Below are 15,739 nucleotides of genomic sequence, written 5' to 3'. Positions count from 1 at the left end.
ACGACTGGAGATAGGACCACTGTGTTCAGGGGAGGAGCGATGCAGCTGCAAAGCATCCTTCATGGAAGTTTAAGTTTTAAGACCTTTTATGGCAATTTGAACAAGTTTGCCAACTCAGAGAAGGAATTAATGGCATTAAAAGTAGCAATGAAGCACAGTTATTTGTGCAGCAGTAGACCAGTTTTAAAAATACATAGCTAAAGCCAGGCATGTAAGTGCAATATGGCAACAGAGCTTATTCTTCATTCCTCAAATCATTGCAGAGAACAAGACAGACACAGCTGCAGAATATATTCCTACCAACATAAACTGTTTTTCCTATGAGAAGATTTTCCAGATAATCAAATTTCAGATCTCTTTTGGAAATTGGAGGACTTTCTAGCAATACAACAGATTTTCGCCAACCAGCCTTTGCGATTCAATATCACATTGGGTAAAAAATCTTTCCATTTAGGGCGAGCATGAAATTTTACAACAATTAGTCCTTTTTGCACAGATTTTTTGGGATGGGCAAGAAGTAGGATGCCAGCATTCTGTAATATCAGCCAGTTCTGCAAATTTTAAGAACTAGCTTACAGTTTTGATGAAAACAATTTGCATTCAGTCTGAAGGTTTATTTCTTAATTGATGTCTTGCTAACATTTTAAAGTAGGAGGCTTTAATAAATGACCTTCTGTGGATAGCATGGTTGAAAGAAAACATCCATTTGCTATTTGCTCTGTCCTTGTTATTTTCTTTCAGTGGTTACAGGGAAATTCATTAGGACCAGCTGACTAGTAGAGATATCTCTGGAGTGATTCCAGCAATCCAATTCAATAACCTTTCAAGGTAAGTATACAAAATCAGCATGTACGTGACAGTGTATAAAAACAAGTGTGGATGGAAGTTTATAAACTTAATGATGATGTCAACGATTGTCAAGGATTATATAATTTCGAAAATGTTCAAGATATTGATAGCAGATCCATTATTATGATTATTCACCATGGTTCATGGTTATTGAAAGGAGATAGAAAACATAAAACATACAATTCCCAGACAGATGTAAAGGTTAATTTATTTCTTTAAAACCAATCAGACATTTAACGATAACAGCCATTTACCAGCAGACTATATTTTTTCTTGTTGCATTCCTCACTAACTGTAAGGATCTGCAGGGTGCTGAAATAATCTAAGAATAGATAATGAGGCTGATTTTCTTAAGGAGTTTAGAAACTTCACTCAAAAAATTGCGTGAATATTCATTTTAATTACCCAATTATGTTAAAGCATCTGTAGATAACTGGGCTTTCAGAGTGAACAGTAATGCACTTTTCTCCTGACTACATAATGAGTGAAGATTCTCATCTCCTTTAGTAAATCAGCCTCACAATGACTAACACTTAATAGTAATGTAGAATGATTGTACAAATTGCATTTCTATATAAATGTTCTACAAGGTATAACTTCTGCTAAAGATAGTAATTTTTAATTCAGAATAATGACTATACAATAGACAATGAAATATGAAACTCGGCACATGGCATGCCGTTTCTTTACCAACTTCTTCAATGAACATGCCCACAGCTTTATATATATATATATATATATATATATATATATATATATATATATATATATATATATATATATATAATGGAATTACACTGCGCTAGAGAATAAAAACATCCGTATAGAGCTGCAACAAAAAACATCAAATATCTCTATGTGCAAACAGAGAAAATTGAGTACTGTCCATGATACTTTTTTTATTTGCACTAACATATCATTTTTCATGGACGAGCTTTCGGGGTGTGTCCCCTTCTTCAATGTCCAAGAGTACTGCTTGGACCTTGAAGAAGGGGACACACTCCGAATGCTCATCCATGAAAAATGATATGTTAGTGCAAATAAAAAAAGTATCACGGACAGTACTCAAGTTTCTCTGTCACAATTGCAATAATACTGCTACAATCACCTCAAGTATGGTGCAAACAAAACTATAAAAACATAAGTTGCACTCATAAATATGAAAAATCACAAAGAATAAGTGACATATATAGTGAGAGGAAATTAATAAATAGTGAATATTCAATAAAGTCCATATATCATGAAAAGAAGAAAAATTGATTGATTGTGAAACAAAGTTAATTGTGAAAGCAAGATGATGATAATGGCGAGTCCGTGAGGCAATAAGTTTCAGATTCTATTCACCTTCACCAGAGAAGAGGAAAAGGAGAAGAGAGGGAAGTTCTCAATCTGAAGAGAAGATCCCACTCTGTATGTGGGAACCCTTACTCAAACTGGTAATCTGGGGATGCACACTCAGACCAGAGGCCATGAGTGCAAAGAGATTAGGAACTCCAATAGTAAAGTATTGTTTTAAAAAAAAAAGCCTTTAATGCTTAAAAGGAGCAAGCGGTAACAACCGCAAAATACATATAAGACAGCCCGCAAGATTGAAGTGTCCGTTTGTCTTGCCTCATCGAGTATCGCAAGAGGTGTTCTGGCCATACCAGGAGGATTTCGGTGACAGGGGAGACTAGTCCCTTTAGAGGGTTTATTCTGCTCGCGCTTACGACCTTGCTGTTTAGGGGGTCCACCAGTTTGGGTAAGGGTTCCCACATACAGAGTGAGATTCTCTCTTCAGATTGTGAAATTCCCTTACTTCTCCCCCTTTTCCTCTTCTCTTGTAAAGGTGAATAGAATCTGGAACTTGTTGCCTCAATGGACTCACCATTATCATCATCTTGCTTTCACAATTTTAACTTAGTTTCACAATAAATTCTTCTTCTTTTTTTGATATATGGACTTTATTGAATATTCACTATTTATTAATTTCCTCTCACTATATATGTCACTAACTTATTAAATACTAAAAAATAAATTCATACCATTGGTCCATCCATTCCAGGATTGTTTGTGTCATTTATGTTCTTCATTTGATAGAGTTTTTTTATGCTTACAATTTGTTTGTAATATCATGTAAAAATCAAATTTGCTACTTTGAGCCCTCCATGGGGTTGATTTACTAACAACGAAGAGTGAAAATGTAGCTCTGCGTAGAAACCAATTGGCTTTCATTTTTTTTTTCTTTTCTTAAAGCATAGTTGAACAACCTGAATTTAAAAGCTGATTGGCTACTATGCACAGCTGCACCAGATTTTGCACTCTCCAGTTTTAGTAAATCAACCCCTATGTGTTCTATGGATTGTTCTTTTATACATTTGTACATTTTAGGTACATATGAGATCTGCAGTCCATTACCATCAGAGGTCAATTGAATATCGTATTATGGAAACAAAAATCAATCCAAACAAGTCTACCTCTTGCCAAAATATTGAGGAAGTGTGGGCTAAGGTTTTCTCCTTTTGAATTCCAATTTTGGTGGTGCTGTGATATGCTTTTCTCAGGTCTGAGAAGGTAATTAGTAAGAGTAATTCTACAGGGCCTGCCCACCACTCTTACAATACAGTACATCTGAGAAAGTGCAGATCTCTCTACCTTCATTATAGGCATAGCCCACTTTTAAGTACACAATGGGGTTTATTTACTATAGCTGCAAAATTAGGCTAACATCTGCATAGAAACCAATTAGCTTCTAACCCCAGCTTGTTCAATTAAACCTGGTAATAAAACCTGGAAGCTCATTGGTTTATATGCAGAGCCTGATTTTGCACTCTTCAGCTATAGCAAATAAACCCCATTGTGTACTTAAAAGGGGGGTATGCCTGTATGTAGCATAGTAAAGTATATAATAAATGGAGTTGCGTTCATTTATGTCAAAACATAAACTACAATATAATGGTTATTTGGTTTTCTGAGATGTAATAATTCTGTAGACTGAGGCCTCGTACACACGACCGAGTTTCTCGGCAAAAACCAGCAAGAACCTTGCTGGGAGATATTTTTTTGCTGAGGAAACCGGTCGTGTGTACATTTTCGTCGAGGAAACTGTCGAGAACCTCGACGAGCCAAAAAGAGAGCAAGTTCTCTATTTTCTTGACGGGAGTCTGATTTGGCTCGTCAAGATCCTCGACGGGCTGGTTTTCAATGAGAAACTCGGATGTCTGTATGCTAAGAAACCTGTGCTTGCTCAGATTAAAGTATGAAACGGGAGTAAAAGTAGCATTTGTAATGGAGATAACACATTTTTAAAGCTGTAACAGACTGAAAAGTGCAAATCGTCTCTTACCAAACTTTTATTTAACACGCAAACACATGAAATTAGCAAAAGCAGCCCCAAGAGTTTAGCCAGTGGAATCGAACTTCCCCTGCCGTTGTATGTGTTGTATGTCACCACGTTTGAGAACGAGGAGATTTTGGCTTGACTGTGTGTACGCAAAGCAAGCTTGTCGAGTTCCTCGACAAGCCTAACAAGGAACTCGACGAGGAACTCGATGTGTTTCGCCCGTCGAGTTTCTCGGTCGTGTGTACGAGGCCTCAAACCACAGAACAATCCAGTTTGTAAACAGAATCCACATACATTAATTCAACACACTAAATCCACTAAATTAGTGTAAAAAATAAAATAATGTCATTAATTCATAAATAATTTCTCTAGCCATCTAAACATTGAGATCATGTATGTCCTTATGTTTGTCATCTATAGTTTAAGCAGTATATTGGATTATAGATGGCAGTACTTGCCAAGACTGTTGGAAAGGTGGAAAATACGTTTTTATTATAATACCCCCAACTCTGCTTCTTGCTAGTAAAAGAAGTGGCAGTTTCTCTCTCCTGCAGCATGGCAGAATTTGTACTTTAATTTTCCATGTCTCATATACAGTATGACTGCCAGAGCATCCAATGAAGCCAGCCAAGCCATCAGAACATGCAGACAATGTGAATCAATGTCAATGCAAATCCATGCAGGTAACATTCTTTACACTAATGCCAGAACCCAAAGGTTTCACGGCCATTTTCCTTTGCCCTCAGTCTTTTAATAACAGAGGTTTATTGTCATGGATTACAAAATATATTTCCTGTTTGTTCTTTAATGTTAAAGTTATTTAATGCACCTTATTGACTATTCAATATCCATACATGGCTTAGATTTTTGTTTAACATGCTTAATGTCTTGAATAGATATAGAAGAAAAAATTGGCCGCATACCACCAGGAGCTTGAATGAAGTAAGATCCTTTATTCACATATACCAAACACAGACGGGATACAACAGGATAATTGGTAGACGCGTTTCACACAAACCCAACGTGCTTGTTCACTACAAACTAATGTTTTGAATAGAAAGAATACGTGTAAAAAAAGTTCATTACTGCTATTGCTTTTCATTAACACACTAGTATGGAAGTGGATCTATCAAAGAAGCAGAAATAAAAATTAGGCCATCAACTTAGTAGTGTTATAGTATATCTAAAGTCAACATTCTCTTTTTCATCAAAGACAAATTAGGAAAATGTTAAAATCCCTGTTAGGTTCATTTGCCCTCTGTGTCTCAATGGGGGAAATGTATCTTTACTACTACTGTTTTGTAGCCACAAAGCGAGGAAACTCCCCTCGTAGACAGTTGTCACCAAAGTCTCCCCATTGAAACATTTTACAACATACTTGAATTTTCCATTGCTATGGTCAACAGTATGAATAGGGAGGTTGAATTCTACCAGTGGGGACAAAGATAGCAGTAACAACCTGACACTGGTTCTGATCCTTTCTCTCTCTCTCTATCTAAAACTTTTAAAAACCGAAAAATTTGACTTTATATAAACTTTAAAGGAAAACTTCTCTAAAATTGCAGAGGCTACCATTGCTTGCTGGGTTGTTTGTCTATAGAGGGAAAACGGTAAAAAATGTCACCTATATACCCCCAACTATTGCATTGCGGCTACTAGATGGACATATTACCCCTTTCAGTTGTTGAAATGTTGTTAACAATTTGGAGCAGGGAAAAAAAAAAGTGAAAGTAATTTTCCTGGCTAAGAATGAGTTAACTACTTTCTCTACCTTCCTGTGTTTTCTTTTCCTCCTTCAATCATTAAATCTCTCTTTCTCCTCCAGTGTTTCTTTTTCCCTCTTCCATGTATTCCCTCTGCAGCTCAGTGTGTGTTCTGCTGGAAAGTAAAATCACACTAGATCTCTTTCCAGCCCATACCAGCTGGATGAAAAAAACGTCCCTTGCCTACCTCTCACTGTGCAAATGTATATTTTGCTTACTATATTAACTGCTTGTGCATTATTAGTTGAATTTACATGGGAAACGGCGATAACCTCTGTTTATTTGTTGAAAAAACTCCAGAGGAATAACATTTGGTCTGTCTGACTGTGCTTGTCATGCTGTCCAGCTTGATTCTTGAACAAAATATATAGCCATTTGGTGCATATATAGGAAGGGCAATTTGTTATTTAAGGCAATGCTGAAAGCTAATAGCACCATAATATATAGAAAAAACATATAAGCGCGTATTTTATAAATATACAGGTCACACAGAAGTTAGTCTGTCCCACTATTCATTAATTTATTGATTTTTGATTGATTTTGGGTAGGTAATATTTCTTAAAAAAAAAAAAACATATAAAAGGAGTGTCATTTTTATGGATGGTGTATTTAGTTTTGTTTATTTCATATAATGTTTTTTTTTTGTTTTTTTTTTAAGTGTGTGTATGTTTGTGTTCGATTGTTAGTTATGTACATTTTATGAACATCTTGTAAAAAAGTAAACTAGTGAGGCAACTAATGCCACGTACAAACGATCGGTTCATCCGATGAAAACGGACCGATGGATTTTTTCATCAGATATCCGATGAAGCTGACTTTCATTAGTCTTGCCTACACACCATCAGTTAGAAAATCTGATCGTGTCCAACGCGGTGACGTAAAACACAACGACGTGCAGAGAAAAATGAAGTTCAATGTTTCCGAGCATGCGTCAACTTGATTCTGAGCATGCATGGATTCTTGACCGATGGATTTCCCCACAGACGATCGTTTTTTTCTATTGTTTTTTTAACCATCAGAAAACTTTAAAACAGGTTCTATTTTTTTTCACCGATGGGAAAAAAAACGATGGGGCCCCCACACGATTGGTTCGTCCGATGAAAACGGTCCATCGGATCGTTTTCATCAGACGAACCGATCGTGTATACAGGGCATAAGGGTCTGGTCTTTGGTGGAAAAACAGATCCAGGACAGTCCAGGAAAGGCACCTATGTAAGCATAAGGGGACATTTATAGCCAATACAAACCACCAACACCCCTTAAATTTGCTGTCACTATTTACGCTAATGTATTCTGGCAAAATGGTGAAATCTTAACAAAATCCTAAGAGAACTTAAAACTCTCAATTTAATGAATCCGTAATCTTGAGCATGTGCTCATACATATAATGCCCCGTACACACGATCATTTTTTGGCATGAAAAAAACGTAGTTTTAAAAGAATTTCATTTAAAATGATCGTGTGTGGGCTTCACATCATTTTTCGGGTTCTGAAAAACGACAAAATTTTTTCGAACATGCTGAATTTTTTAACGACGTTTTAACTGCTTGCCGACCAGCCGCCGCAGTTATACGGCGGCAGGTCGGCTCTGCTGGGCGAGATCACGTAGCTCTACGTGATCTCGCCGAGCAGCCAATAGGGGCGCGCGCGCGTCCTGTCAGGGGGAGAAATGCCTGATTGTCTGTTCATACAATGTATGAACAGTGATCAGTCATTTCCCCTAGTCAGTCCACCCCCCCTTCAGTTAGAACACACCCAGGGAACATACAAAATATTAATAAAAATGCCATAAAACTATCCCCTATTTTGCAAACGCTATAACTTTTGCGCAAACCAATCAATAAACGCTTTTTGCGGGTTTTTTTACGAAAAATATGTAAACGAATACGTATCGGCCTAAACTGAGGAATTTTTTATTTTATATATATATATTTTTGGGGGATATTTATTATAGCAAAAAGTAAAAAATATCAATTTTTTTCAAAATTGTCACTCTATTTTTGTTTATAGCACAAAAACTAAAAACCACAGAGGTGATCAAATACCACCAAAAGAAAGCTCTATTTGTGGAAAAAAAGGACGCCAATTTTGTTTGGGAGCCACGTCGCACGACCGCGCAATTCTCAGTTTAAGCGACGCAGTGCCAAATCGCAAAAAGTGGCCTGGTCTTTGACCAGCAATATGGTCCGGGGCTGAAGTGGTTAAACAATGTCGTTTTTCGGGTTGTAAAAAACGATCGTGTGTGGGCTAAAACAACATTAAAAACCCGCGAATGCTCAGAAGCAAGTTATGAGACGGGAGCGCTCGTTCTGGTAAAACTACCGTTCATAATGGAGTAAGCACATTCATCACGCTGTAACAGACAGAAAAGCATGAATCGTCTTTTACGAACACGGAATCAGCTAAAGCAGCCCCAAGGGTGGCGTCATCCGCATGGAGCTTCCCCTTTATAGTGCCGTCGTACGTGTTGTACGTCACCGCGCTTTGCTAGAGCATTTTTTTTAAACGATCGTGTGTGGGCAACGTCGTTTTAATGATGAAGTTGGAAAAAACTAAGTTTTTTCTAAATGCTGAAAAACATAATTTTTTTCATGCCGAAAAAGGATCGTGTGTACGCGGCATTAAACTTGATTTACTTGAGTTGGTTTAGTTATTTTTTGATAGGCTTAAGTTACACAAAAAAGTGACATCGTTAAATGCATAGACATAATATTTTTTAGCTTAAAACACTAATGGTAAAAATGTAGGGTTCATGAAAACAAAGCTGTCAAATGTGAGACCAGATCACATGGGGTGGATTTACTAATGGCAAATAGACTGTGCACTTTGTAAGTGCAGTTTTCCACAGAGCTTAATATATGTGATAAAGCTCTGCTGTTTTCCATCCTCCAATCATGTACAAATAAAAATTCTCTTTTTTATTTTCATTGATTCATCTGATTGGGTATTCTTTACAAAGTGAAGCATTACCACATTACATTTACCGTATATTCTCAAGTATAAGCCGAGTTTTTCAGCAAATTTTTTGGTGCTGAATAGGCCCCCCTTGGCTTATACTCGAGTCACCTTTTTGTGCCTGATCTCCCGGACTTTGGGGACCCGGTACCGGCTGGTCGTAGGTCCCCTGAACCCCAATCTTGACACACATATAGCACCACTCTTCCTCTACAAGTGTGGAAAGTTTGTTGCCCGGGGGACCTACGGCCAGCGGAGCACCAATTTTTCAAAGTCGGGCACCCCTTCTATATACTCCCATGTTAAACGTAAGTCTAGTCTTGGACACAGTGAGGTATGGGCACAGTGAGGCATGAACACAATGAGGCATGGACACAGTGAGGCATGGGTACAGTGAGGCATGGGCACAGTGAGGCATGGACACAGTGAGGCATGGGCACAGTGAGGCATGGGCACAGTGAGGCATGGGCACAGAGAGGCATGGACACAGTGAGGCATGGGCACAGTGAGGCATGGGCACAGTGAGGCATGCACATGGACACAGTGAGGCAAAGTGAGGCACAGTGAGGCATGCAGGTGGACACCCTAGGCTTATACTCGAGTCAATACGTTTTCCCATTTTTTGGTGGTAAAATTAGGTGCCTCGGGTTATGTTCGGGTCGGCTTATACTCGAGTATATATGGTACTAAGGAAAATCAGTGCAACTGCACTTGCAAAATGCACAGACTATGTGCAATGGGTAAATAAACTTCATTGTTGCAGAGTAGTCAAGTCACTACAAAGATGACTATTCATTTTTAGATTTGAGCTGAAACTTTCAAAAAATAGGTAATAAAAATGTCCTATTCAATATACTTTCACATTAATAACGTCATTTTTTTAAACCTTAGCGTAATTTGTGTAGCATCTTGCAACATCATTAAATAAAGTGTATGAAATTGTTAAATAAAGTTTGCCTATTACATGATGATCTTTTTTTATGTCATTCTTCTGTGTGTGTCTGAGTATGTGTTTATACATATCATGGTGGCTATATACAGTATATAGATATATTTATCTATATATAGATATATATATCTATATATAGATATCTATATATAGATATATATACAGTATATATATATATATATATATATATATATATATATATATATATATATATATATATAATCTCTAGGAACTGATTTGAGACTCTCCCAAAGCTGTTTATGCGATAATGGCATTTAAACAAGGTAATAAATCAATGTACATTCTAATAAATTGTTATATGCTTCTTTTTTAATACCAGAACTCCAGAACAGAAGAGGAAAACGTGAATCTGTTATCCCCCCTCACTTCTATAGTTTGCCATTTAACATTGGCTAGCCATAGACAGGCATATGTCCCCCCATAACCATATCTGCCCATCTGTCGAGATGAGTCCCGCCAGTCTAGTAATGTGGCTAAACTGGAGGACTGAAGCAGCACACACACGCAATTGGTCTTTACACCCTGATTGCACTGATATATTCCAACCAACTGCAAATTCCCTGTGTACTATAATAAATTATTCTCACTCAATTTAGACTCCCATGTGTATAAGACAATCTTATAAGGCCATGAGGTTAGAATATAACTAGGCCATATATAACCCAACAATATTTCATCCAGTATAATGAAATATCTGACCATTTGTTTGAAATTTCTATATCATACATACGTTGATTATTGATAAAATATTATTTTGTCACCCCCTTTTCCTGATAAATGCATCTCAGATTTTACCTGAATTATTGGCAAACACCTGTGAAGTGAAGGCATGGTTTCAGCGAATGGGCCAGTTGCCATTTTCAAGCATATTTTTTTGTGCCAGTAACTGTTAAATGAAAGCAATTTCCTGGAGTGCTGATAGATTTTTAAACCTGTTCAGTGAGGTGTAATGTTTATATATTATGATCTGTTTTAAATTTTCACATTTTCTTTCAACTTTCCATAGTTAGACTAGCCATAACAAGGGACAACATTCACAATTAATGTGACCTATTCAATGACTGCTTGCAGCAGTCAAGCAGTCCATGGCTTAAATCATTGGTGATGAAGTGAACAAAGTGAAATTTCAATTTTTTTTTTTTATTCCTGGCATGAATTTACAATGTTTTTAATTCTGAGAGCAGTCTGTGGTTGCTCTCTTACTCCACAGGAAAGGCAACAAAAAAACCTAAAAATTAGCTCAATTTTTATTTTTTTTATTTATTGTAATTAAGTAGGGAATGGTTAAAAATCCTGGCAATTTTGGGGATTTTTTTCTGACCGGTTCTGGAGATTTTACTTTACTTCCTGCACTGCGGATGGAACACGTAAAGAGGGAAATTCCCTCTTAGACAGTTGGCACTAAAACAAGTGTCCTCATAGGAAGATTTACCCTATATGTTCTTGTGACAGCTCACATTTTTGGATTTTCCTTTACTATCAATCTCACTAACAATGGTCACCATAGCGGCCACATGACAGGATTAAAGGGGTGGCTGACAAATAGAGGACAACGGGGACAGAAAATTGAAAAAGATCCTGTTACCTGATTTGTGTATTCTGTGGAAGGTTTCTGTTATCATCCCCAAATTATTGTAGCATGGCTAGGGGCCTAGCAAGTGACAGATCATGGGTCATGGATTCCATGCTCTGGTTGTATGTTTTCTTTCTGGTACCTTCAAGGACCATCAACCCAATCTTTATTATTTATTGTTATTAATGTTATCGATTGAATTGGAATTTTATAATCGAGGGCTGCTATGGCCAATAAACTCCACTCTTGTGTGGTGGGATTTCTCTAAAATATTCTAGTCAAGATTCACATCAGTGCATGTTTTTGACATGTTACACACAAAGGGGCATATATACAAAGCAGTAAATATTATATTCACCAAACCGGGGGCGTGCAAGTCAAACCAGGACTTTTAATTTTACATGTGTACAAGGGGATGCTAACGTGGCGGTACTACATTCAGTAGTAAGTGGCAAGTGTGTCCTATTACTGATAGGCGGCACACATGTCGCAGGTCAGTACAGAGACCGTTAATCAAGATGGCAGACAACAGTGTTAGTGCGTGCATGTAACAGCATGCGGTGATGAAGTTTCTTGTGAACAAAGGTATAAAACCCACAGATATCTACAGAAGACTTCAAGCACAGTACGGTGATGGTACATTTAGCCGCATTAAAACATTTGAATGGTGTAATCATTTCAAAGATGGCCGTACGTCCGTCAGTGACGATCCCCGGCCTTGGTTCCCAGCCCACAGCAGTCACCTGTGAATATTCGATGCATTGAACACCTGATCCTGTATAATTAACGCATAACCTGTCATGAAATTGCAAAATAAAAGATTTTCTCAAAGATTAGCATTTCAGCACTGATGTCGAAGTGACACTGGCTATCCAAGGATGGTTCAGGCTTACTGACAAATCTTTCTATGACAAAGCTTACTGTTGGTTTTCCAGCATGCTCGTTCGACAGAAGCTGGTGGTGAGACTGGCTTTTGTCAGACAGGGAGCTGTACACACGGGCCAAAAATCCACCAGTTACTGCTGAACTGACTGTTCTCTGACCTGACAATTTTCGTCTCATGTGTACCCAGCATTTGAATATTAGAAGAACAAAATCGAAACACAAAGCTGAACTTTGTGGTTCCAGAAGTAACAGGAATGGTCAATCAGATCATTTCTAAACCCTACACACACTCTCACATGCATACCTGGTGTTCTTGTTTCCTGTTTATTTTATTTTAGTTTGTATGTTTTTGGTTCTGTGGCTGTTTGGCTCCACCAGCTCTAGCTCCCATATCCTTATTTTGTGATTGGCCTATAGTTATGTTTGTTCTGGTTTTCATTTTTATTTTTTTTTTGCCTTTTGTTTCCATATTTATTTATTTTTTTGGTTCTTTTTTAGCTCTCGTATCGTTATTTTGTGGTTGACCTTTTGGTGTCACTGGTGCTTTGCTAGTACCCTCTTTATGAGGGATACATGCAAACTATAGGTTCTGGACAAGCGGGCATACTCTTGGGGCCTCATATATCATATATCTGGGGGGTATCTGTCACTTCTATTTTTATCTTTGGAAAAATAAAATATTAATGTTCTTATTCTTTTTCTGTGTTTTGGTCTGCTAAAAGTTATATTTAAAGTCCCATTTTTCCAGTTTGTTTTTTGTGTTTCACTGTGGATAATGGATACTGGCCAGATGGATGTGATATCTTAAATTCCACCATGAAAATTTAGATCGGTATACCGCTAAAGATTCACATGTTTAATTCAAAAAGTCCCTAGAAAAAATAGAAGGGTGACTGGTTGTGTGTATCATTTTAACCAAGTGAGACAATTATAATTATTTATACAGACAGTTGCCTAAGATGAGGCACCATGCTGGGTCATACAAAACAGTAATGCTTTGATATTCCATGAGTTTATAAAAAAGTATTTAAAGTTTTTTTTTCAATTTCCTAATACTATACTGTATGTGCGGTTCTGAAATACATACCTTTTACAACATCTATATATAAGTATGTAACGTACACGCAGCAAGCACTACATGGCGTGTTTATTTGACTTGAGCTAATAATAGAGTTTGTGTGATCTTGGTGATAAACTGGTATGAGCACACAGATATACATATCCTGTCAGGGGAGCGAACCTCTGGTGTCTCTTTTATGAATGAGAGACCTCCGCCAGTGCAGATCACGAATAATAACAGCCTGGAAAATACAAACAGAATTCGACACTGCTGAGGGAAAGTTTCAGAAAAGCGATCCCAGAGGGTCAGCGCCAGCATCCGAAGTGAAGGGAAAGCAGGAAGCAGTCGTTGAATATGCAAGCACTGGGAGCAAAGGCCTGGACTCTGGCATCCGGGCCACACCATTCAGCCAGCCTGTGCCCTGCAGCTGTGTGAGCTGGGAGGAGAGGGAGCTCAATTCTCTACATAACACTGCAAATATGTTACAGTTTTAGAAACATTAATCAGTACAAGAAGGTACCTCCATGCCTTAAACACAGTTTAATATGAAAAAAAAAGTCAGATTAGTAAACTTAAAGTGTTATATAATTGACGTGTAATGATGACGAATGACGAATCATTGTGCCTAAAGTATATGCAAACCCAATATCTAAAATCTTATATAAGCTATAACATGCTAAAGTAATATCAACATATTGTTTTCATGTTTCAATATATGCTGCTTTCATAAAAATAATACCTTAATTGCTTAACCACTTGCTTACCGTGACCACGTCCCTCTAGTGACGAAACGTTGGGAGGAACGACGTTCTGACGTCACCGTGTTGTGCGCCAGACCCGGAAGATACAGGCTGCTGAATCGAAGAACCGGACGGCACGATTGTATTTTATATGCCTTATCTCACTTCTTCGATGTAAGTGTGCATTTTTATGTTACTTATTACATTTTAAAAGGGTTTTACGCTATGCTAGTCCCTTCCTTTTTTTTATGTGGTGCATTCTGGATTGCTACGTTGTTTGAGACATCTTCTATGCAATATTGAACCACACTGAGGGATTTATGCTACCAATAGAGACCCCAGGCTGGGATATCAACCATTTGCGCATTTTGATCTCCTATAATTAGAGATCACGTCCATCTGGTAAGCGGCAGTGTTATTGTTTGATGGAGGCACTATCCTGTCAGCACTTTTTCCTGGACTATTGGATTCGTTGAACACTGGAAATATTTAAGTTTATATGGACACTCTGCATAAATTTTTATTATATTCACATTTTTTATCTTTGACGCTTCGTTGATGGTATTCCTAAGGTTTTTTTTGGTTTGTTTACACGGACTGCTATTTATTCACTTGATAATTCTCAGGTTTCTACCTAATTTAGGAATTAACCCCTTCTTGTTATCCTATTGAGGTTTCACAGACCTATTTACAGATATAATTGTTTTCACTCAGTCGGTGTTTCATCATTTTAATTGATATTTATCTAGCACTTCATTATCACTAGTGTCACATTTTAGTTAACAACAGCTTAGCTCTTCCTTTGACCATTATTATTAGTGTTGTATAACATTTTAGATTGTAAAAGCACTGGTGAACTGAGTGAACAACAACTGCGGTTAACAAGGATTTCAATGGGATTTTCTATGCGACAACTCAGTATTAGGCCCCAGGCGTCACTCCTCGCAACAGGAGTTTGGGGGATCTATACATCATCTCTGTGTCACATAAAGGCGTTGAACTACTAAGCATGGACGCATTACAACATGCGACCAAAGCTTAGCATTTAAAAAAATTTTTAAGGTCAATATAGTTGCAGACATGAGCTGTAATTATAGATGTAGCAATGCATACATATGAGAGACAATATAGCTCAGGTATTTATAATAGCATACGTGAACTAAATATTGCTGTAGAAATTTAGAGGTAGCTGTCCCTTTTAGGTACTCCTTTGCAACAAGCTTTAGCACAATAGTATCTCCCAGAATATATGGTATGGCTGTATGCTTAGTCAATGGCTTTATAGCCAGCAAATAGCTGTAGTGCATGGCACTAATTCAAGCAAAGCGATGTGTGCGGCGCACTTCTGCGTTCCACGCTGGAACGTATCACGGCGCCGGGTGATGACGTAATCGCGCCAATGCGCCGTATGCGCTCCAGCATGGAACACAATGCGGAGCTGAAAGTGCCTGTTTTACAAAAGAGAGGTGGCGCGACGGCGCCTGTTTCACAAAGAAGAGGTGGCGCAATGGCGCCTGTTACAGTACCCCCCTCTTAAGAGATACCTTCTGGGGATCTCAAGTGGAGGCCCATCAAGGCAAGGAGTTTTCAGCAGTAAATTTTTCTTATATACTGTCCGTAAA

This window comes from Rana temporaria, chromosome 1 (assembly GCF_905171775.1).
Source record: "Rana temporaria chromosome 1, aRanTem1.1, whole genome shotgun sequence".
Lineage (NCBI taxonomy): Eukaryota > Metazoa > Chordata > Amphibia > Anura > Ranidae > Rana > Rana temporaria.
This window is presented reverse-complemented; position numbering follows the sequence as displayed.